This window comes from Canis lupus, chromosome 13, assembly GCF_011100685.1.
Source record: "Canis lupus familiaris isolate Mischka breed German Shepherd chromosome 13, alternate assembly UU_Cfam_GSD_1.0, whole genome shotgun sequence".
Lineage (NCBI taxonomy): Eukaryota > Metazoa > Chordata > Mammalia > Carnivora > Canidae > Canis > Canis lupus.
In genome coordinates, this window is record NC_049234.1 from 6,809,886 (window position 1) to 6,834,582 (window position 24,697).

General features: G+C 36.9%; 1 protein-coding gene and 1 long non-coding RNA gene across 3 annotated transcripts in view; one reads left to right on the plus strand and one right to left on the minus strand.

Annotated features, from left to right (window-relative positions):
• Positions 1–24,697, plus strand: part of ZFPM2 (zinc finger protein, FOG family member 2) — a 360,422-nt gene that overhangs the window by 163,050 nt on the left and 172,675 nt on the right. The gene's annotated exons all lie outside the window — the stretch shown is intronic.
• The window catches only part of LOC111098511, an 87,254-nt gene continuing 64,501 nt past the window's right edge, over positions 1,945–24,697 (minus strand). For both annotated transcript variants that reach the window (XR_005368502.1, XR_005368503.1), the window contains 2 exons: positions 4,052–4,198; positions 1,945–2,569 (listed from right to left, as the gene is read on the minus strand). This is a non-coding gene — a long non-coding RNA (uncharacterized LOC111098511). The remainder of the gene's footprint in view (positions 2,570–4,051; positions 4,199–24,697) is intronic.

Consider the following 24,697-nt stretch of genomic DNA (forward strand, 5'->3'; position numbering starts at 1 on the left):
GTCCGCAGCTGTCCCCAATTTCTAATGTTTCTGTCCTCAGATGCCTCATTTAGAGTCATCTTATTACCATGGAAGCTAATGCCAGTTTCTCTTCAGTGAGTATTCCATTCCAAGAAAGAAAAAAAAAGGAAATATCTTTGTGCACAAGTCAAGGGGTGCAGACTTTCTATCAGTGGCATTAAAATATTAAACACACACACACACATGCATATAGCCTCGTTAGGTGGGACCAGTGCTTTCTGTAAATTTGTAGATCTGAATCATTGTTGGCAAAAAATCGTGATTCTTGAAGTCAAAAATTCCTTTGAAAGAAAGATGTGCGATTGTCAGTCTACATTTAGTACTGCAAGGAGCAAAGAAATCATCGTGGGAAAGTTTATTACCTTTGCTGCTCGCCGGCTCCATATGGAGTCATTATGGCCCTCGAGTCTTAGCACTGCTCCTCGGCTGACCTCGCTAGAATGCAGCTGGGCTTCAAGGTATTAAAACCGCTCTCATATTTCACTGAGTATTCTCCAGGGGACCCAGGGTTATTGTAGTAAAAACTTAAAATTTTGATGATCTTGTTCGTTGACAAAGAATGCAGTGAGATCTTTAAAGGCATCTCAAAATGCCTGAGTTTTAAATCAACTCATCTCTTCTATTATGGGGCTCTTTGACTTCCACTTATCTTGCCTGATTCAGGACAGCAACCCTGCACGTGGTTGGTGCCTCTTAGTGTTTAGGAAGAATATTGTGCCAATATTGCAAAAAAAATATTTTCTAGAAGATTCTTTACCCTAAAGAGGTCTGTAGATACATTTTAACTTGATCATACCTTTTAAAACAGAATAAAGTTTTCCTTAGCCTTGTAGCACTTTATAATGACTTTTAAAACATGTTAAGACTATTTTGAATAATTATTGTAGATCATTACATTCTAAATTGCAAAAGCCCACAGTTCTAACTTAGAGTAAGTCATTTTATTCATAACCTAATTATTAATGTTACTATTTTCAGTGCAAGGGACTAGCTTGCTGTTTGGTTGTTTTGTATTTCCGTTAACTCTGTGAAGCTGATCTAGTTTGTTCATTTTATGGATGAGGAAACTGAGGTTTCAGTTTCTCCTCCAAAAGCACTCACCTAATAAGTGCAAATCCTGAACTTAAGTCTGACTTAAAAGTTCTTAACCGTTTTGATGTGTACATACCTCCCTACAGTTATATTTTAATAATGGCCTTCATGAGCATTTTTGTCTCTTTAAGTCTTTCATTTTCTGTAAAGATTTTATTTATTTATTCATAGAGACACAGAGAGAGAGGTGGAGGGAGAAGCAGGCTCTCCACGGGGAGCCCAATATGGGAGTTGATCCCAGGACCCCAGGATCACCACCTGAGCCAAAGGCAGAAGCTCAACCATTGAGCCACCCAGGCACCCCTAAGTCTTTGATTGATTCAACACACACTTTTTGAATCCTTACCATGAGCTCATCAGTGTCAAGGGACTGGGGATAAACAAATGATTTAGATGTACTCTCCCCTCAAGGAACTCAGTCTAATGAGAGAACCAGATATGTAGAAATATGAATGTAATATAGTAGAGTGATTTCTGATAAAGACATATAAAGAAAAAAATAAAAGAACAATAGAAACAACCTCTGGCTAACTTAGGCAGAAACAGCATTTATGGGGAAGGTATAGGGGTTTCACAGAATCCTTAGGAGGTCAGAGACCCAGGTTTAGAACAGGGCAGGAATCAAGACAGTGTGAGGATGGGAGGTGTCTTATATATAACAGGAACCATTGTACAGTTTTGTCAAGGCACTTTGAGAAGCAAGAATGAGCTCTGACAAGTTTTGGTGTTTTTTTTTTTTTCTTTGTTTAAGATACAGGTCCAGGAAAGGCATGCCCTGTCAGTCTAGCATAGGCCATGTCTTTGCCACTTGGCTAGGGAAGGAAGGGCCCCTAGATTAATATCCCAGTATGTGTGTCCAATGGAGAAATTGCCCAAGAAGACACAGCTATCATCAAAAGGAGCTGGACCAAATGCTGGCCAGCCATAAAACAAAAATATCTGTTGAGGGTAAGTATGGAAATAAAACATTTGACTGTCTCAAGTACCCATGGAAGTCTTCATGATTTTCAGAAAAAAATTTGGAGGATTAATCCACTTAGCAAATAAATTAATAATATAAATTCCAGGGAATAGCAAAAGCATAGACAAAGGCATGAGGGCATGAAACAGGTGTCTGGGGCTAGTAATGAGTAAAAAGAAGGATTAGTGACCAGAAAGTGGGAAACTTTCCATGCCAAACAAAGAAATCTAGATTTCATTTTCTATTCAGTGGTGATGGACTAGAGAACAATTAAGTATGGTGATTTATTTTTTGTCAGCATTTTTAAATCCATATCACAGCTAAGACCATCTCTGTTACGGTCTTTAGCCATTGGGTGAGCACATAACTTCTTCTCACATCTCTTTAATCTGCGTATTCCTCATGATTAAATCTGGAAAAAACTGTTTAATGCTTGCTAGTGTACTATAATTGGTTTCCAGTATCATCCAGAATCTGTGTGTACTTTCAAACAACCTGAAGAGAGAAGCAAAGCAAGCAGAATTAGCTGATGTCTTACTTTTGTCTGAAAGAAAAACAAACAGTGACCAATTGTGTAATACCATGGACTAAAAAAGGTTGAAGCATTTCAGTATTTAGTAGACAATAATTCTGTACTCATTAAAAACTTATGACAAATAGTAGTATCCATATCAGAACAGAAGAGCAGGTTGTAAATTGGATGAGTGAAAACATGTTTAGATTCCCTGATAGTTACATGTCTTGCCTAGTCAGATTAAAAGGAATAAAAGTGAATGAGGAGAAATCACCAAGAGGAGAGAGAAAACAAAACAGATGATAAAAGTCAGAGAAAGAGTAAAGGTTTTTATTAATTCTTTTTTTCTTTCACTCTGCATTTTCCCCTCAAAAGAAAGAAAGAAAGAAAAAAGAAAGAAAGAAAGAAAGAAAAGGAGAGAGAGAGAAAAGAATAGAAAAGCAAAAAATTTCATTTATAATGAAGGCTATAGCTTCCTTATTAGCACCATCCCAGTGAAAAGAGATTCTCACTCTCCCTAACTATTCTGGTACACTGTACCTAGGGAAAGAGCATATTCTTCTTTTCCTGTGAAACCCTTCACCAGTTTATCATCAACCCTAAAACTTCTGGAGGTTGCTTAATCTAATTTGGAATCCAAAGCAGCTTCTGCATAGCAGTAGTGAGAAAAGAGCCCATGAGAGTTAAATCATTTCTTTTCTATGAAAATCTAACTATCCTCTCATTATCATATAAGGTAATTCGTGCCAAAGAGGAAGATCTTGATCTGCATCTTTGAGGGTGTGATTATAAGATTCCTAAGTAGAAAAATCCCTGGGGGGTAGAGAAGTCCTGGGACATTTATCTCTAAAACCTCAAGCAAGCAAGGTAGTATCTGCAGTGATTTCATTTATGACACCCAGAAAAGGGATAGACATACTATACTCACTCCATTGCTTCTTGTTTCCTTACTCTGGGAATTTAGTTAAAGCCATTTTTTTTTTTTTTCAGGAAGTAGAATTGAGATTGTACACTTAAATGTCGATCTCAGTTTCACATTTTTGTGATTTCGTTCCAGATGCCCCTTTGATATAATAGCTGTGTCCTTACCGTTACCCCTTGTATATGAAAACTGTGTCCTGGTGTCTGGTGAAAAGAGGCATTATTAAGAGATGCAGAATTTGGGACTTAAGTTGAATGTTAGGGTCCTGCTATTCCTAGGCTCTGTTTAACGTCTCTGAAAATCAGGAAGAAACCTTTGGATTGGCAGGAATTGACACGATGGTCAGTTTTAAAAATGCTGTCTTGTTTTCTGTGTATATATCTAATCTTGGAAATTGATATAATTTGAGTTATAGCAAATGGTGACATAGTTCTACTTATTTAAAACTGGATGTGGAGATGATGTGTTTCAATGAGTTTTCATTTATAAGGCTTTATGTATGTGTGTTCATGACAAAAAAGAACAGACTCGAATATCTCACCTCTGATTTTCTCAGAAACGTTCCATGTGTATCCTCATTAACACTAACAAATGCACAGCTGTTTGTTAAGAATGATGATAGGATACAAAATTTTTGTTTTCTTTCTCTTTAAGTTTGTCACTTCCAGTCTCTTTCTTGTTTTTCATCCTATTTAACAGAGACAAATATTCTAATAATAATGATGGTGGTATCAACCCATCTTAATTTAACAGTAAAAGGATAGTGTAATAATATATGTGAGTTATCCTTATCCTAAGTTAGCAAGAAAAATCTCTATATACTACAGCATGTTTTAAATGGTCTTCTATTTAATTTTTTCCCATGAATAGTGTCTTCCATTTGGGAATGATAGTGAATCAAATTCCTAATAGTACTGCTGCACTATAACTACATTATATAAGACTATTAATGAGGATAAATATTAAATTTGAATAGATATTGCAGGTGTGAGACATCAAATGAGAACTCCAAAGGATTAATTTCTACAGAGGATCATTATTTAAGTTCTTTCCAGCCCTGTTGTTCTGCTGCAAAAAACTTACTTTAGCACCTCTCTAGACTGTTATAACATCTGTTGTTCTTGGGGAGAAAAAAAAGACCTTTTTTTTTTCTTCTTCTTCTTCTTTTTGGTCAGAAATGGCTGTGTTATTCTGCAGCATTGGCCCAGAATGCCTTGCAGGGAGTAAGCTGTGTTTTCGTGTTCTGACTAATTAATTCCCATGAGATCTGCTCCTCAGAACCAGACTTACTCGCTCTGAGTCCAGCAGTGGGAAGTACTGCCTTTGGGAAGGTCACTTGACAAAGCTGTACTACTACCCATACATGATGATCATCATGTAAATAAAAAAGAGGGTGAATGATACGATAGTTAAAATCCAGGGAAGTTTTATAAGAGAGAACACTGATCTGAATGATCACTGTTATTTTTATGAAAGTCTTTTGATCTGTCACGATGAGCAAATTTTCAACTTAGAATATCCACTTGCCAAGTTATAATTGTAGTCTTTTAGCTTTGCTTTCATCAAGTTGCTTAATGTGATTAAATTTTATGGACCGGCTAGAAGAACTTTTGGGAAAACTATCAATTCTTCCTGTCATCTCCCTCATAAATAAAATCATTCAATATACATTCACAAAGTATCATCCCTCAACTTACAGCTTCTCCTATGAAATAAATGAGTTATATTTCCAAAATGCTCATTTTCTACATTTGTCTCCTTGTTCCTACATCTGCCTTATAAAAAAGAATTGTTTTTAATTTCTTGGGACTGACCAAGAAAGATAATGAAGTCCTTTCAAAACCTCTTTATGTGTGAAACCCTGAAGAAAACCCTAGAGCCTTCTTACTTCTAGCAACCAATTACTATATACAAAAAACTTTCCCCAATTATGAAGTCCACTAATGCATCCTGCACAGACTCAATTTCACAAACCTTGTTGCAGCGGCAATGTTCACATAATTAACAGGAAGACACTGCATGTGGCCAGACCTTTTGCTAATTGATTAAATGAGTCTATTCCTAAATCAGATTCTAATCACACCAGCAGAATGCTATGGATCATCGCGTCTCTAACAGAATCTGCAGAAGTCCAAAATGTGCATCTACAAAAAAATAAAATAAATAAAGCAATATACTCAACAGAGAACTGCTTCAAAATTGAACCACACACACAATAAAAAATTTAAAAAAGACCACATTGCTGTCTTGAAATGCCACTCTCCCCAGTTGGCTTTCTTTAGTATTCCCACTTCTGTTTGATCCTTGTCCTTTTGCGATTCATTATCCACACCTAAATGATACAAAACATGTCATACTTTGGTCCTGGCTTCATGATTATTTTAGTTAACAAGCGCCGGATAGTTTGCCTGCAGTTTCCTAGTAAAATACAAAACCTCCCATCTGCTTGTCAGTTTTTCTTTCCTTTTTTTTTCTTTTTTCTTTTTTCTTTTTTCTTTCTTTCTTTCTTTCTTTTTTTTTTTTTTTTTTTTTTTTTTTAATTCTTAAAGAAGGCCATGGTGTTCCCTAAGGGTTGTGAGAGAAGTTCATCCCATTGAACTGGTCAGCAAGATATCATTAGCTCGTTGTGTACATGAAATCCAGGGGTTAGAGCACCAAGCGTCACAAGCCAGTTTCTTTACCTCCTTGAGCTGATCAGAGGATCAGAGTATCAAGGAAGGATTAGCACTGACTTGGGATTTGTGTGATTGGTTAATTTATTGCGGCAATGGCAGGCCTTTCATCTATGGCAACATTTAATCAGCACAGCCATGGAGGCTATTACCGGTTAGCTCCTTTCTCAAGTCAGCCAGGGCTACACCATCAGCCCTATCACAACTCCCCTGAAATTTCCAAATTATCTGGAACAGGCTTTAGCCTCACAGTAATAAAAATTAGAAGAGATTCCTGATAGCACGGGTGGAAAAGGCTTTCACTTGCACAGGGCAAATTATAAATAGTATGAACGTGCACTTTAAAAAAAAAAATTCTCCACCTCTTAAGAGATGTGCAGGACTTATCACCCCTGCTCTGATCCAAATCCTCATGGTTGAAAATTTATATTAGATTTTATCAGAGAGGCCTAAGTCTAGAAAAATCAATGAAGGTTATCTTTTATGTTGCAGGAACTTGTGGAAATATTGATTTTCATTTTATAGTGAATTTGGAGCATGAGTTGGTAATCACTGCTGAGCCGACCACAATGTTTGCCTACTGTATCTTTTACTGAGTTTTGCTCAAGTATTTAAGATAGTATATTCCTGTTGATTTTAGTCTATAGGGTACAGACAGATGTTCCTAAAACATAAAGTTGGGCTTGATAATAAAAAAATACACTCAAAAGCTTTGTATCTACGATGATGAGTTTAGTATTTGGAGTCCATAGTTTGTCTATTCATGGTGGATTTGGGGATAAAATATACTCTGAAATTATTGTAAAGTATTTCTTTTTTGCTTCCTTCAAGTTTACAGACCAGGAGAAGATTTTTTAAAAAGTAAAAAACAAAACAAAACAGAACTGCGCAGATACAAAAAGAGATGATTTGAAACACTGAATTTCTACTGAGAAAGAGAAAGAGAGATTTCACTTTTTTCAACAAATTAGAGTGTCTTGGTAAATGACAAATACTGTCCAAAATGTTCCTCCTGTTGTACTTTCCATGTGTCTTTATTCATTCCCTTGAATTTACTAATTTATTTTTATTTCACCCTTATTTTCTTTTACTTAACTCAAAATGCTTTATATTGCTATACACTAAACAGCTTTAAGGAACAATTGCTCATTTCTGATGTCTTTAAAATATTAAATCATCTTTATGTTTCATTTGTTACTATTTTTGTGGAGTAAGATGTGTGGTGTTATCATGGTTTAACAGTAACGCATATCTATGGTTTTTATAGTGATAATCTTAATTCAAGAAGAGAAACTTGTTTATAAGGAATCACCCTACGATAGGCTCACGCATGTTTGTCAGTGACTAAATCCTTCAGACTTTAGCATGACTGTTGCAGCATTTTGTCAGATTTTCTGAGAAAAATAATGCCTTTTAATATTCACTATGGATATTTTAAAATACAAACCAATTCAGCCATTCTTCTCTTTTATTTTGTGCTAAGTACTAGATCGTCATTTAGTATCAGCTTTAGTTTTCTTCTCCCAGCCCAACAGAGTGCAATGACGAACTCCCCTGGCTTCCATGGGTGAGCTGTCTTCCTCCTCCCTCTTGCTTAGCGGTCATTCCCCTGAACTTATGCTTGGCAGCCGGCAAAGAATCATTTCTCTCAATCACCACCTAAAGCCATGCTCTATACTGCAAGGCTCTGGGGAATAGCCAACAGTCTTTTTATTCCTCAGAACATACCCAAAAGATGTCTAAGCCAAGGAATTAACAAGATAGCATATGAAAACGCTGAGCCCAGTAGCTGGCACGTGGTAGAGCCTACAGATGGCAGCTACTAGTTCCATTATTGCTCGGAAAAGTCTGTGAGGGCACTCTAGAGAATTCATCACCTGTTCCCTGGGCTTGTCCCCTAATTAACTGGATTTGGACATGTCTATTCATGGCCAACCTTAGGTGTAATGATGACAAAATTGTTCATTTTCTAACTCTCTCTGCCCTGTCCTCCTTATTCTTTTTGTTCCCCCCATGCTCTTATCCCTTCACTTTTCCGTACCCTTCAGTTCTAAACTAGAACAAATACATCTGAAAGGAAAGATAGTGGCATGATCCATTTTTGGATGTAGCCCTCTTGCCCTGTCTTTTGTCCCCATTACGCTGCTTCTACATCGGAAACAGAATGTCGAGACAGGTTGGCACAGAGAATGCTGAGGCTTTGTAGAAAGTCACACTGTTGATGATGGTGCCTGGATTTTAGACCTAGGTTTCTCTCTTTTAGATGAGCATTGTTGTGGTCACTGAGAATGTATTAAGGACCCTTGGCTGGAAGCAATGGGAAGGCAGTTGAACCAGCTTAAAGAAAAGGGAAAAATTTACTAATACAACTGTGAAATGTCTTACGGAGATCAAGGGGAGGAATTCACTGGGCTTCATGATTCATTACTACCAGAGATTCTCAAAAGCCATCAGGATACCTTCAAGGTTTGTTGGCTCCTGATTTCTCCTACTTAGCTCCATTTTCCTTCCTTTTACTTCCAGATGATCCTTAAGTGAGAAGAAGCCTCTGTCCTCACAGCTCATGGTTGTACTTATCAGTGACCTATGCCTTTGACTCTTTAAATTCTATCATGGAGAACACTATAGAAGGGACTTATTGTCCTAGGACAGAAAAAGGGCCTATCCCTGGACCAGGGCTATAAGGTAAAGGAGAAGCAATTCTCAGAAGGATAGAGATTCTGGGCAATTTCATTTTGTATCTACTATAACTGGAGACAATGTAGATTTTCCCAAATCCCATGACCTCTCATGTAGAAAACTTAAGATTTAGTTTATTCTGTGGAAACAAATTATAGGAAGGTAGATTTTGATTGGTATCAATATGGGATGTGTTTCCTTATAAATTAGTGAGTTTATTTCTTTGCCTACTGGAAATCTTCAACTTTGAGGGAAATAAAACCTAATAGTAGTAGTTGCTACTACTTTTATTTCCTACTTGTCATACTCTCGAGGACAAAGGTTTATTCACTTGAACCTGGTCCAGGTAAATTTCAAGATTCTAAAATAAAGATTCATCAGGTTTGTAGTCTGATAAAGGTTTATTACTATTGCATATTTTAAAGTGAATTAAATTAGCACATGAAATGCCTCATGTGTATGATGTACATGTGTGTCTGCCTGTGATGAATTTGACTTTCTTCTCATTTTGGCCAAAAATTTGACATTTGTATGCACTAGCACTGAGTATTTTACATAGTATAGTTTAGGCTAAATTCTGATAGGTATTATTTGACAAGTGACCCTTTCAAACCACAGAAGTTTTGAAGCATTCATGGCTTTTCCATCATCATTGTCATTGCATGCACAAAACTCACAGATTAGATATCTTTAAAATCAGGTTGCATTTTACATGATATCCTCTCCAGTTGAGGAACTTATTCCAGACAGCTTACTGATAAATTATTTTCAATAAGTTTTATTTTCGTCTAAACAACAAACTAAACTTTGTTTGATAGACTTATAAGTGTACTGTGATACATGGAGAATTTTACTATGATATATTTCATGATTTTTGCATTGTAGAGTAGTATGCATCCTCTCTCCATATGGTAGCTCTTTGCTGCCAAAAATTTTATGGTGTTAGGCAATTGCAAAGGGATTCCATACCAAAAGGTGCTTCAGCTTTGGTTATTTCACGTAAAATAAGACTTGGCATAGAGCATGTTACAGCAGCGGTGTACAAATCTAGATTTACGCAGATTCTTGCTTACAGTGTATAGGAACGCTCAAATGTTTTGTCACTGAGTTATTATGAAATATGGTAGCATAAATCTTTATAACATACCAATTGATTTAGTCTAGAGACAGAATAAAAACTTCTATCAAGGATATTAATGTACAATGACAAATGGTTCTGCCAAATTAACAATACAGAGTAACTGTGGTAAGGACATATATCTTTGTGAATGAATATGGTCCCCCCCACCAAAGTGTGACTGTTAATTGTTAGATATTTTCTTCCTCTAGTAAATGAGAGTGGCTCCAGTTGTGAATGATTAGTCCTACCAAAATTTTCATACTGCATGGCTCTGCAGTGGTTCTCATCTCTATATTTAAATATCCAGAAACTCTTGGAAACTATGGAAATCATGATCTTTTGTATTAGTGCTGGCATGACCCCTAGCAGTATCATTCACCAGCAGTGATCGTCACTAACTTTTTTTCAACTTCAGTTTCCTTAGCCATTCAAAAAAATAAAAGTGAGTGGTGGAAGTCCAGGTTCTTACCTTGGTTGGCTGTAAAGACTTAAGTGAGTCTTGTTTTGCTTAGCTTATTACTCCCTCTGCCTGAAATACTTTTCTAACTTGGTTAGAAAAGTATTTTCTATTTCACCTTATGGGATGCATTTTTCTCAGTTTCCATGGCTGACAAATTAACTTTTAAATGCTGGTAAAATACCAGGACTCAATCTTGAGATTCTACTCTTTTCCTTAGGTGATCTCATACCCTAGGGCTTTGACTGCCAGAAATAAACCAATGATGGCTAAATTTAAATCTCAACCCCAACCTCTCCTCTGAATTCCAAATTCCTATTTCTAATTGCCTACTTGACATCTCTGAATAACAATAAAGATGTAGAGATCAGAACTCTAAACCAGGGATCCCTGGGTGGCGCAGCGGTTTAGTGCCTGTCTTTGGCCCAGGGCGTGATCCTGGAGACCCGGGATCGAATCCCACGTCCGGCTCCCGGTGCATGGAGCCTGCTTCTCCCTCTGCCTGTGTCTCTGCCTCTCTTTCTCTCTCTCTGTGTGACTATCATAAATAAATAAAAAATAAATAAAAAAAAGAACTCTAACCATAAACCCTAAAATCACTCTTCTCTGTGTCTTTTGATAAATGACACCATTTATTTTGATAAAAATAATTCACCCAGTTGTTAAGACTCCAAACCTAAGATGCATCCTCGATTCTGCTCTTTTCTTCATTGACTTTATATCCAGCAAGCCAGTGAAGTTCATCTTCAAAATCTGATCACCTTCCCCCACCTCCATAGTGAGCATTCTGATGGAGGCCACCACCGTCTCTCACCAGGGGTCCTAGCAATCTTCTAACTCATTTCCTTCCATTCATCTAGTGTCCCCTAGAGACTATTTTCACTTGACAGTCAGAATGTTATTGTCACACGCCAGTCACAGCATGGTATTCCTCAAACCAGCCACACTCAAAGTAAAATCTGAACTCTTTAGTGTGGCTGGCAAAGCCCTACTTGATATAGCATTTTCCTCACTCATCTCTTTCCACTGTTTGCCTTGCTGACTCCACCATGGCTACATTGGCCCCCTTGCTTTTACAGAATATGCTAGATTCCAGCCTTCATGTCTGCATTTGTTATTCCTTCTGCTTGGGACATTTCACCTCTAGGTATTCACATGACTCAGCACAGTTATTCCATCACATACACAGATGCTCTCTCTGCATCAGGGCCTTCTATAGACTATTTAAAAAATAGAAACAAACAAAAGAAACTCTCTCTCTCTCTCTCTTTCTCTCTCTCTCTCTTTTTAGAGAGGGATAGCTTATGTGCAGTGGTGGGGAGGGACAGAGGGAGATGGAAGAAGAGAGACTCTTATGCAGTCTCCACACTCAGTGCAGAGCCCCACTTGGGGCTCGACCTCATGACCTGAGCCAAAATCAAGAGTCAGACAGACCAGCTGAGCACCCACATGCCCCTCTCATTATCTCTTTTTATTCTGCTTTATCTGAAATTACATTTATTTACTATTGTTTTATTTTTATTTTTTAAATTTTATTTATTTATTTTTTGTCCCTAACAAGGGAGAATTCTAGAAGGAGAGATACCTCTTACATTTCTCTATTTCACCAGCACCTAGAACACACCCAATAAATACTTGTGGAATATATAAGTGGATGAAATAACATTTTTAAAAGATTTTATTTTTATATTTTTTAAGCTTTTTAAATTTAAACAAGCTCTATACTCCATGTGAGACTCAAACTCACAACCCTGAGATCAAGCTCCTCTGACTGAGCCAGTGAGGCACCCATAAAGAGATTTTAGCGTAGTGCTTGGAAGTTCAAGAAGTGTTCATTTTCAGGGTGCCTGGGTGGATCAGTTGGTTAAGTGTCTGCTTTCAGCTCAGGGCATGATCTTAGGGTCCTGAGATCGAGCCCTGAGTTGGGCTCCCTGCTCAGTGGAGAGTCTACTTCTTCTCTCCCTCTGTTCCCCCCACCCACCCATGCTCTCTCTCTCTCTAAATAAAATAAAATCTCTAAAACAAAAAGAAATGTTCATTTTCATTCCCTTTCTCATTCTTGAGTGAATTACTTTGAAATAGCTCCTATATAAAGCTCTAGTTTGCATAGTCATTTTGCTTAAAACATTAACAATGTTCAGAATCTCTATTTGGATTTAAGATACTAATGCCATTGCAAGGCAACTGAGATAGTGAAAAAGTTTGACACAGGTTCAAATCCTTACTTCACTACTCTTTCATTTATTGACCATAGAGGAGTCAGGACATTTCTGCAACCCAATTTTATCACCAAAAAATGTGATTAATAATTACCATTAAAGAATTTTCCTGTAAAGAGAAAATAATACATTTGTTTACCTTATGCAATATTTGAAATAGAGTAGATACTTAATAAGTATGACTTGTATCCAAAGATAGTAATTCCTTCTAAGTTAATGTTCTCAACAAATTAAATTAGCAACTGGATCTGTTGTTTTCATCTATATCATTAATATAATTGATAAATAATCCGAGACAGAGGACTGACAGTTATAGATTTCTAAACTCTGCTGTTGAGCCATGAGCAACCATTCTTTAAAAAATCCTTTGTAATTAGGTTCTGTGTTGATTTGGAAAAAATGTATTTTAGTATCTTTTAGGGCTTTTTGAGTATTTCATGTGAAATAGTTTTTTAATCTAAAGAGAATAAAGATTTGTCATATCAGCCTGATTGGTTTCTCATTCTTCTAGGAGAAAATGGGGTGAGAAAATTATATTGATTTGTTAAGATTTGTCCAATGCAACACTACAATTATCTTTAATGCTCTCCATCTTCAAAAATATATAAATGAATTTGGCATAAATCACTTAACTATTCTTCGGGCATTTTTCTTGACTGCCCAGCACAGTTTTAGGTTGAAGTTTATGTTTTGCCTGTGAGCACTTTCTTGGTCCTCTTGCATTTCGTGTTGCTCTGAATCATGATTGTTGGGGTCTGCAACAGAGTTTGATATTTCTCAAAGTACCTTGTTTGTAAGCCCTTTAATTTAAACACTAATCATTATCCTAAGTATTATTTCATTTGTTCTTTCTCTCATTAAGTGACTTCTTTTTCGTCTCACATGTGATTTATATTCTAAGTATATAAACCAGAGACTACAAAAAATAAACAAAAAGTAGTTGGTGTGTGTGTTTATACAAAGATAAAGCAAATATTTATCAGCCATTTTCATGCCTGCTTTTAAATATTATCTCTCTATCTTCCAAAGAGGGCATATTTTATAATATTGATTTCCATTTTTACTTTCTAGTCTTGGTTATGTGCTTTATCAATTTTTGTTGTGTATGTGTCTTTTTTTTGGATTTTATATATTGTAACTTGAGTTGGTATAATATGTTGATTGAAAGCTCAGGCCCGGGCAGCCCCGGTGGCCCAGCAGTTTAGTGCTGCCTTCAGCCCGGGGTGTGATCCTAGAGACCCGGGATCGAGTCCCACGTCAGGCTCCCTGCATTGGAAGCCTGCTTCTCCCTCTGTCTCTCTCTCTCTCTCTTTCATGAATAAATAAATACAATCTGAAAGAAAGAAAGAAAGAAAGAAAGAAAGAAAGAAAGCAAGCAAGCAAGCTCAGGCCCTTAAAGTCAAAAGCCTGGTCTTAACTCTGGACTCTGTCGCCATGGAGCTTGTGGTTCTGGGCCACTTACTTTACCTTTCTCTCTGCTCCATTTGACTGATTTTGTGTGTAGAGGTATTGCTATGTCATATATACATATTTTGTGAATTTTAAAAGATTGTGTATGTGAAGTACAAAGCACAAAGGCTGGCATAGAGTAGGCACTCAAGAAACACTAGCCATTAATGTCATTAGGTTAATAATAAATTATTACTGGCTGGCTTTTCTGTAAAAATTCTGGAAAATTATACATCATCTTTTGGTAACATTCCATTTTGGCTTAGTATTACCAAATTACAGAATGTAATAGCTAGAAGAAACCTATTCCAACCCTTATTTTCCAAATAACAAAGCTGAAGCTTTGAGAAAGGACTTAGCTGATCACATACCTAATTAGAGAAAACATTATTTCCAATACCCTGCCCACAGTTCTTACCACAATTTGATTATTTGCTTGTCTTTATGGAGGAGAAGAAAGTAAGTCTTGTCCTTAATTGACATTTATCCCCCTACATATTATCCTCAGTTATACTGTCCTTGGATTGAGTAAGGCACTCCTTTCATACATTGTACTAACTTTTTTTTTTTTTTTTAGTTTATTTGAGGTGGGGAGGAGCAGAGGGAAAGAATCTTTCAAGCAGACACTCATCTGAGCACGGAGCCCAACTCAGGGCTCTATTTGGGGCTTGACCCCATGACCCATGAGATCATGACCTGAATCAAAATCAAGGGTTGAACACTTAACTGAATGAGCCACCCAGGCACTCCAACTCTATACTAACTTTCTAATAAAGCTAACAAAATTTTCCCCTCTTTGATTTTAAGATTTCCACATAGGTTCCTAAGATTTTTTCATACTATTTGACCCTCTCTCCTTCTCAGCTATCCCTTGTCTTCCAGATTTATAGGATTGGCTCACAAGTAGGTAGCACCCTGAATAGCGTGATTTTAGAGGTAAAGTGGCAGATCGGTTTCTTCCTTACAGTTGTCCCTTCCTCCCATTTGTTGATAACTGGAATTCTATGATGCAGATTTTATATTTTAAACTTAAAACTTTTATTTATTTATTTTTTGTCCCTAACAAGGGAGAATTCTAGAAGGAGAGATACCTCTTACATTTCTCTATTTCACCAGCACCTAGAACACACCCAATAAATACTTGTGGAATATATAAGTGGATGAAATAACATTTTCAAAGTTCTATCTGATATGAATGAAGGATCTGAGAAAAGAGGAAGGGGACACAGAGGACCCTGATGTCTCAGAAGAGCAACTTCTCTCACTTTCTCATGCATTAACATTTTGCATGAGGAATGCATTTATACATTTATGCATTAATTAATGCATTCATGCATTAACATTTATGCATTCATTCCCAATTAATGAATTGTGTTTGATTCATTAAATGCTACATGATGACGTGACCATCGGAAACCATTTGTTCATTCTTTTTACAGAGACAGAAACTGTAACTCCAAAGGGTTAAATGCATTTGTCTAAAGTCGCCTATTTGCGGCACCAGATGGCCTCCCTTATCATCTCACTAAGCTGAGCACCTTCCACTAGGTAACTGGTACCTTAGAGTCCACTCTGCTCCTCAAAATCTTTCCCAATTAAGCCGGCCTCCATGTTTACTCTCTTTTATCTGCCCTAATTGGTAGTGAGCTCTACTGCTTTAGATCTCAACCTCCAAAGTAGATCTTAAACATTTTTTTAGTTATATAAAGTTAATATATTTAAAATATGTAGTTAATTTAATATCCCTAACAGTCAAATGTGTTGGTTACTGTTATATGTTACATGTTCTTTTACATTTTGATCCTGTTGACTTCAATGATTAATCCTTATATGGAGGGTTTGCTCTGTCCTTTGTATGAACTTCCCAACCAAAATCTAATTCATAATTCATTAATGTTTCAAACCCTTTTTTAGTTCTGCCTACACAACACAACATCATATGTAAAAGTTGAGGGTAGATACATAGATATAAGAAAAGCTCGATAAATATATGCAGGTTTTTAAAATTGGTAACTTTAATAGAAATAGGTAAACATAAATGAAAAGTTGGGTTTTTACGGAAGCTGAGTTTTAGGGACACCTGGGAGGCACAGCGGTTGAGCGTCTGCCTTTGGCTCAGGGTGTGATCCTGGAGTCCCGGGATCAAGTCCCACATCAGGCTCCCTGCGTGGAGCCTGCTACTCCTTCTGCCTGTGTGTCTCTTACTCTCTCTCTCTCTGTGTCTCTCATGAATAACTAAATAAAATCTTTATTAAAAAAAAAAGAAGCTGAATTTTATTTAGACACGTTGGTTTTGACTTGATAGGAAAAAAAATACGAATATCCGGGAGGAAATATGTTTAAAGGAAGACTAGGACATGGGAGATTGGCTATGAGTTGAACTATAGTTGGAGACCTATTTGCTAAGGGTGTCATTATTTTACAAAATACGCTATGAAGAAGTAAAACTATAGACAGCTCAAGTGATGTATGAACATTAACTATTTTTAATCAGAATATTTATGGATGAACTTTCCGGTGTGGAGTATGTTGCTGTGGCTATCGAAATGCCAAAAACCAGAGGGCTATTTGAAGAAGGAGAGCAGAGACACATGGAAAAGAATGTAGACCAGTGAAATGGAAGCAAATGCCAGGGCAGGGACACAATAATAATAATAATAATAATAAAAAGCAATTACAAGCAATATATCAACAAGTACAAAATGGCATACTACAATTATATTCCGAGGGGACAGAGGAAGGTGAGCTGAGGGAAGGAGGTTAATTGGGAAATGCTTCCTCAGGGCAATGAGAGCTGAACAAGGTCTGAAGGAAGTGATAGGTCTGAATTGGTAGAGAGCAGCAGGCAGGGAATTCAGGATGGAGGGAAGGGCCTAACCAGAAGATGAAGGAAGAAATCAAGCCATGTGTAGAGAATAACAAATGAGCCATTTTGCCTCCAGTGGAGAGACTAGCCGAAGACTATCAAGAAATCCTTCTAGAAAGGTTTGAAAGGGGAGTGACATGGAAGCAGCAGGGAATGGGAGTTTATAAAGAGCCTCGAATGCCAATAATGTACTTTGAAAGGTACAGGCATTTTAATGTAATTTTATTACATGACTTAGTTTTCAAAATGTAGCTATTACTGAATTTCCAGTGTACAGCCTCCTGTGGTCCAAATTACATAGAAAAATGAGTTCTTCTTCCCTTCCCCCTTGCTGTTGAATTCCCTTTTTTTTTTTTGTTCAACCATACCAAGAGAATAGAGAATGCCTGACAGATATTTGTTCTTGGCTAAAATTCTGTATAATGCTTTGAAATATTATTCTTCCTAGCAAATGTTAACAGTTGCTAATGTCATTCAAAAATAGTTGAGGAAAAATATGTTTGTGAAACATACAGCTTTTACTGTCAAATTATTTCCTGAGTGAAAGAAAAATACGGTAGTGCTCTGCTATTTATTGAATGGGAATCCTTTAATGTTGTCAAGGATTTCATCAAACTGATGCCTTAAATAAGCAGGAAATCATGTACCCTCTGTTTCAATGTCTGTTTCCTCATGACGAGGCAGCCACCCCACTCAGCTGTCCAGATGGGACTACCACCCATCACAGTCCTCTCAGATAGGATAACCAGAGCATAACTACTGTGGAGCAATGCAATTATGAATTTCTTGAGGGGGAAAAAGAAGAGATAAGTGCAGGGAAGTCAGCTAACGTGGTACATGGGTTGTTCCAGGCAGCAAAAGGGTTAATCAGATTTTCATTTTAGATAGTCGCCTTAGTAACAATCAGAGAGCCCAGGCTGTATCTTTTCCATTTGTAGGGAATGTTTAGATTTACAGAGTAGCTTAGCTTATTATATACCTGCCTTGATTGCTGGATAAGGCTTGTGATTAAAAACAGAATAAGATTCATTCTTATAATATTGTAAAGAAGAGCAAAACATTAAAAATGATGTCACTGGTGGTCTAGGGTTCTGGGAAATTACTGATATCGCAACTCTAGGGGCAACGGGGTTCCTTGTAAAGTTAAAATAATGAAGGTCAGCACCTTTCGCTTCAACTTTTAGTGAAAATGAGTCTCGGTTCCCCATTTTTGAGAGTGAATCTGAATCCGATGAATAACATTGGCTAACAATGCTCTGAGGGATTGGACATAAACCTCATTTTTCATGCCAAATTGCATTAAGCTCCCAGAGATGCATTTGTTTATATTGTGGATTAAGTGCTATGTGGCCCTTAAACCAGGAATTGGAAAAAAAAAAAAAAAAGTGCGTAAGATGTTTGAAAAGTGCTTATTTTCAGAATGTCTGCAAGAGTGGACCAGTGACACTAAAATTTAAGGTCTTTAATTTATCCATTGGCCAAACAGCAGGAAAACAAACTCGACACGCTGCTCTTCACATGGCCTCAAACCTCACCTGGAGAGACAGATTTCCTAAGGGCAGAGAAAAGCATGCAGCCTGTTTGCCAAGACCAGGTCTGTCTGGAGCAGCTGCTGCCAATTAGTGACAAGTGATATGTAGTGAGGCCACGATACACATAGAGCTACCAGAGTTCAGCAGTTTCAGAAATTACTCTCTGAAACAAGAAGAACACAATTCTTAGGAGCACAGTTCATCCCTGTTCCATGGTAGTAGCTTGGTAACCAGTGAGCCTACTCAAAACATCTCAAAAGTCAGTATGTCAGGCTCCAGTAGCCCCTGAATTTATACATTATTTACAGACAGCTTCTGACTTACTTTTGCTTATTATGTTAACTTAAAAATACCCAACGTTCCACCTTTTGCCATTCGGCAAGTATTACATATTTAGCCAAGAGAGCCTCTGGAGAGAGATTTTAAAACACAATGAACAGATGCATAAAAACTGGGAAGATTTCAAGACTGTGCTCAGATGTGGAGGAAGGGGGAAGAAAGTTTTGTGAAGAGGGGATAGCTTAGTAATTACAGGTCTGTGGAGGATATCGTGAGGTAGGACACCTGTACCTCAGCTGAAGACCTGTTTTGAGGAGTTGATGTGGCTCAAAAAACACCAAGGATTAAGGGGAGAATGATTTTGGAAGCTGGGAGGCAGGAACAGAGAAGGAAGAAGGCAGAAGAAGACAAATCATATTAAAATTTTTCCTGTGGCCAGAGAAAGATAAGGAAATATCCTGCCTCCCTTTCTGTCCTTCCTCTAACAAATGACCCTTATTCTTGGACACAGGAATTTATACCTAATGTGTAGCTAGATTAAGAGCTAAATAACCTTCTTGTAATCTAACCTTGAAACTTTACCATTTGCAATATTGGGTGTATGCCAGTTCTTTGCTCAGTTTGAGTAAGATATAGATTCTTTTTGAAGAAAAAAAAAACAATTCAATAGAGTTCAAGGTTTTCCAGAGATTTGCAGGCTGCCATTTGAAAAACACTAAGTTAAAGAAATTAAAATATTCTATTTACTGTATTTCATATGTAAATCTTGACTACAAAAGACGTGATTTGCCATCATGCAAGGTAAAAGTTTATTTGTTTTCATGTTTGTTGTGGAAGGATCAAAATGAAAACATCAAATTGAAAAAAAAAAAATGCCCATAAATATCCAAGACCCCAAGAGAACTGCAGCCTCTGGGTTGAGAAACACCGGTGAAGGTGAAAAATGTATTTTGAGTTCCAAATGATGCATTTTTCAAATGAACTTTTAGAGTCCATTTATAACTAGGACTCTGTGTATTTAATCACTTCACACTAATTTTTCCCTGGTTTGAATAAAGAATGTCTTCAGCGTAGTCATCTAACATCTCCAACATAATAATGTCATTCCAACAATACTGAAAAATAAAACAAGATCGTTGACAGGAAAAACAAGCTATAAATATTTGGTTAGAGTATGGAAGAATTTTTCAAATGTCTAATAATATATCGAGACTTGGTTCTTTATTAGAAAGTCTGTGAACTTTCTGTCTCCTGTGCTCTCCCTCAGCAGGGTCACTATATATTTAAATCGTCTGTGTGTCTGTAACATTTTAGCATGTGAACCAGGATATGGGTAAAAAGACAGATGTTCGAAAAGCTGAAATAAAGAAGATAATTTTCATTCCTGGGGAAGTAGTGGACCTTTTAAAAAGGATTATTTTCTTAGCCCTCTTTGAAATTCATGGGTAAAACTTGTACGGTCACCCACTTACTTGACAGAATTGCTGTCCATCACCATCTCAAAATTTTTGCAGTTATTTTTCTTCTCTTAATCTTTCAGCCAAGCCGCTGATCGCCCTGGGAAGTTTTTATTCTGACCCTTCCACTCAATTCGTGAACCATTCCCTCTCCACAATACAAAATTAAAACTCTTAAAAAAAATAAAACTCTTACAGGCATTTTCAAAATGACTACTCCTTTATGATCTTTCCTATGTGCAGGATTGCCATCATGCATAGGATGTCATCAGTTCATATCTGTTGATTGTTGATTTCACTGAAATAGAGTTAAATTGACTTCAGTCCTACTTTTCATCATAAGTAGTCCTTATCCTTGATTTTGCTTTCCACGGTTTTAGTTACCCACAGTCACTGAGGGCCAGAGTAGATGAAATTCCTTGCAACCTAATGTCAGAGGATCAGTAGTAGCCTGACGCTACATCGAAGTGCCTGAGCCATTCCCCTCACTTCATCTCATCACATAGCCATTTTGTCATCTCACATCATCACAAGAAGAGTGAACACAGTGCAAGAAGATATTTTGAGAGAAAGCTCACATTCACATAACTTTTATTACAGTATGTTGTTTATAATTGTTCTTTTATTCGTTATTGTTATTTATCTCTTACTGTGCCTAATTTATAAATTTAACTTTATTTTAAATATGTATATATGGGAAAAAATAGTACATTTAGGGTTCGGTACTATCCTCAGTTTCAGGCATCCAGTGGGGGTCTTAGAAGGTATCCCTTAAGGATAAAGGGAGGGGAAGACTACTTTGTGTACTTAAAATTAATGTGCAGACCAAAATTATGCAAATGAGATCATATAATTAATTGGAGATTTCCAGCTGGTTGTTCAGTTGTCAGCACAGGCAAATGATGACTGAGGTCAGTAATGATGTTGCTCTACTCCACAGTTTTCTATGTGAGCAGAGCAAACTAGAGTAGAAAGGGAGTTGCGGGGGGTAGTGGATAGGAAAGGAGTAGAAAGGGAAGGGGAAGGTAAGGAAGGAATGTGGAAACAAAAGATCACTGGAGAAGATGATTATAGACAGCCTGGGTAATTATTATTGAGTAAGTGTCAAAACATTGTAGATCAGAAGCTGCTGAATTTTAGTTACATATATAAGAACTTCAGGTAAAGAGAATAAGTATGATGCTAAGAAAAATCAGTGAAAAAACGACTTTGAAAAAGAATGTTGAATGTGTTCTCTGAATTTTAATGGAAAGAGGGGCAAGCAAAAACTGAAAGATGGAAGGAGCTCCAGGTAGCTTTGTTGGACATCTGTTATGTCCATGCTCTCGAGGGCTTCCTTAGCCTCTGACCCTGTGTATAGACCAGGTCCCCATAGAATCCCTCACTTTCTAGGCTTACCCACACTCTTGTTAAGATTTGGGTATTCAGTTTAAGGCTCTGTTAAGAGGAATGTGGAAAACTTGGCTAACTTCCAGAGCAGAGCAGTAAAAATAGTACCGTGAGAAAAGATTAAGGTTCCAGAATGTCAAATCATCTTGCCCAAAAAATAGAAGACTAATACATGACGTAACTGCCTTTCAAGGTTGAAGAGATATTACCCTTCAAGTGGAATTCCATCTTCATTTTGGAAAACTGAAAGCAAGTGATTTTGCATTACAACTAGATCCGTTCAGGTTAGACCTTCTTAGGGTTACACTTTTGGTATCTAGCAGTATGCCAAATATACTAAATTCCCCACTTGTCATTAATTATCTCCAACTCACCTTTTAGTTATTTCACTTGTTTTTTATTAGCCAATCACAGATCATTATATTTTTCCAAACAATTTCAGGGTCGTGCATTATTTTGTTAAACAATATCGGAAGTCCTAGACGTTACCTTATTCTTATTTCTGTTTCTAAGCCTGGATACTTTAAATATAAGCATTCCTAAGTGTTTGCTTCATATGTTTTGAAATACTCTATTGCATTTCTTTGATTTTAACTTGTTCATGTGGAATTTACTAAGAGGGATTTTTATTTTTATTTTTTTATTTATTTTTTTTAATTTTTTAATTTTTTATTATTTATTTATGATAGTCATACAGAGAGAGAGAGAGAGAGAGAGAGAGAGGCAGAGACACAGGCAGAGGGAGAAGCAGGCTCCATGCACCGGGAGCCCGACATGGGAATCGATCCCGGGTCTCCAGGATCGCACCCTGGGCCAAAGGCAGGTGCCAAACCGCTGCGCCACCCAGGGATCCCCTAAGAGGGATTTTTAAAGCAATGCTGGTTCATTAGTTATTTTCTCAAGTTTGTAAATAGCATGGAAAAAACTTTCACTAAAAGTCACCCCTCCTTAAAATCTTAGTCATATTTTGTCTTCTGCAACAGTATATCTAAAATAGCTGAGAAATTCTGATGCCCTTTCTTTGTTTACCGATTTTAAGATCATTATGCATACTCTAATGCATAATTATAATTATGCATTCATGATGTTACTTGTGCTGGCTTAACTCAGAAATAGTGTGAAGCAGCTAATCTCGAAGCTACAGGCTGTTTCCCATCACTTAGATTCTGATCAGAGCTGTTTGTTGAGTCTTATTGGAACACGGACTCTATGTGCACCAGTCCCACGGCTGGACCCTTGTTTTATCATTAGTTTCACTCCCTGCCCTTTCTTTTTCTCTCCGAATCTGTGCTTTTAAGAAAGGAAAACTACAAGATAATTTGGTTTTGTCACATATGTGTAGTCTATTCACAGTAATTAAATGAGAGGGATCTCTAAAATTATCCATTTTATTTATAATCCACATTTAGTATTATAATGTCATAAAAACAGACAGTGCCATTTCTCATGCTTGAGATTTTACTATCAACTGGCTTTATCACTGAGTTTACTTTAGTGTAGTTTAAACTAGTCTAGTGCAAAACTACCAACCTTTATTCCATATGTTATAGAACAGTGTGATTTTGGGCAAAAGTAAAGTTGCTCTGTGTATCTTACACATTGTGCCCTTATCAACAATTGCAAAGTATTCATTGCATGCATATGGTAGAAAGGATGTTACCTACAACACTATAAAGGATAGTAACATTAAAAAGAAAAAAACCTAGAGTCTTGGTTATTTGAAACTGAAATTTGGGTTAGTCTATAATAGCGCAACATGGAAATATATGCCCAAACTATGCCTTACCTGGGGGTGCATAGTTTCAAAAGATATGGAAGACAGAGCCATAAATAACACAGAGCAAACTCTGTTTGCATTTGTACTTTAAACTTTCCTTTTTACAGAGTTGAATTAGGGAAAATCTACTTCACTGTGGATTAGCGACATTGTTTAGTGGTTCTCAAGTGTAATGGGAATGGAGCCCCACCAAAGAGTATCCATGGGGGATGCCTGGGTGGCTCAGCAGTTTAGCGCCTGCCTTCGGCCCAGGGCGTAATCAGGGAGGCCTGGGATGGAGTCTTAAAAATGGAGTTTTAAAATCTTAAAAAAAAAAAAAAAAAAAAGGGTATGCATGGAAGTATGTGTATTTGTTGAAGGGACTCCATCTTTGTTTCTTGGGGGTGGGGCACCATTGTGTCATTTCTTTAATATACTTATAACCACTGTGGTTATTTACATTTATAAGTGTTAAAGGATACCATGAATCTGTTTTTGACATCAAGAAAAGAGAGCATGGATTTTAAAGGGCTGAATAACACTAGACAAGTCTGTTCTCTAGTTTCTTCCATTTAGAGTACATGAAGTCCTAGAACAAGAAGGTGCTATATGAGTCCTAGAGTCTTGGCCTTTTCCTTTATTAATGAAGGAACTGGCTCAGGGAAGTAATGCATTTTTACCCAGGCAGGTAATCCAACCACTTAGAGAGAAAGCTTAAGTTAACCCTAAGTTTAGAGAATTCACAGGTCATTTTTGAACATATATACAACTAGCATACTAACATGAAATAGAAATTACAAAGGAAAAGGTCATAGATTTGTAATCATGGGGGATTTTGCTTTGTGTTTGGTTTGGTTTGGTTGTATTTGACAAATGGGACAACATATTTAAAATTTGTATTAAATACTTTAAATTATGGTAGTCACATTTAAGACTGTTCCAGTCCATGCTTTGAGCAAAATCTGCACTATTTACAATTTAGAGTCCAACGCAGGGGAATGGCATAATTAGGAACTCAACGTCTAGAGCCTTTTCAAAATTATTTCCCAGATGCCCTACAAGCAAATTTTTAGATCTTGTAGGTACCAGTAAAAATGATAGGTAGAAAAGTTGGAGTAATTTCAACAGAATACATTATTTTATAAGCAATATGTAGAGTTTTTCATCATACAAGGTAAGATTTTATTCAAGCAACCTTAAGTTGCCATTAAAATCTTTTCATTGTGCTACTAGTGGTATGGTTGTCTCCCCACTAGCCAATTTATCGAGTAGTTAAAAAATAAAGACTGGTCAAAATAGTAAAATCTCCTAT